The sequence below is a fragment of the Fulmarus glacialis genome, unplaced genomic scaffold, assembly GCF_000690835.1.
Source record: "Fulmarus glacialis isolate BGI_N327 unplaced genomic scaffold, ASM69083v1 scaffold24329, whole genome shotgun sequence".
In the NCBI taxonomy this organism is placed as follows: Eukaryota; Metazoa; Chordata; class Aves; order Procellariiformes; family Procellariidae; genus Fulmarus; species Fulmarus glacialis.
The window spans coordinates 6,671-7,547 of NW_009234231.1; positions in this window are offsets into that span (position 1 = coordinate 6,671).

Below are 877 nucleotides of genomic sequence, written 5' to 3' on the forward strand. Positions count from 1 at the left end.
ACCTAGAACCCCAGTGGCCGGCGGTTAATCCTCGCCGGTGCCAGGAAATCCGGCTCTGCTTGGAAAGAAATTGGGAGTAACGTGCTGCCACCTGTGTCCTGCCCGGTGCAGGGATGGGTTTGCCCTCCCCATGCTCCTGTGTCCTCCTCAGCAGAGGACAAGTGCCCCCATGGCATCGGGTCGGAGTGGCTTTTAGGAGGAAGACCTTACTTCTTGCTTCCTCCCCTGGGAGCCATGACTCTGACCTGGCGCTCGCTGCTGCAGCCAGGTCCAAAGTGCTGGCGGAGCTGCCTGGAAGTGCAGGCTGGGTGTGCTGCGGCACCCGTTGTCCTCCAGCCCGCCTGGCACCCAGGGTGTCTGGGGGCACTTCTTGTCCCCAGGACCCGCGCTGGCCTGGAGCAGGCAGTGAGGGGATCCAGTGGGGTCCTGACCCCTATCCATGCGCTCCAGTGATGAGTGTTGGCCGTTCTCAGCACGCAGCAGAGGGACTGGGTGGCGGCATCTTCCCAAAGTCCCTCTCCCCTGGCTGGGCTGAGCCATTGTGCCGTGGTCCCCGCACCCTATCCGGGAGCCAAAGCCCATCGGCGAGCACAGCCTGCGGGTAACACGATCCCCAGCCTCCTCACTGCTCTCCAGCTGGTGCTTACCGACATTTTAGGGGGGTTGAAATACAAACACGGACCTTAAGGCCAGCTCGGTGCCGGGCTTTTAGCGCTGCGGGGAGTTAGTGGCTCCTGGCTGGAGGAGCCCATCTCTTGCCGATGCCTCCAGGCGGGTAACGCCGCGGTGCCCTGCCCGGGAGAGCCGTGCCGGTGGGAAGCTGCTGCTGATGTCCCAGTGCCGACGGGCGGGAAATGGGGTTGGTTCGACTCGTTGG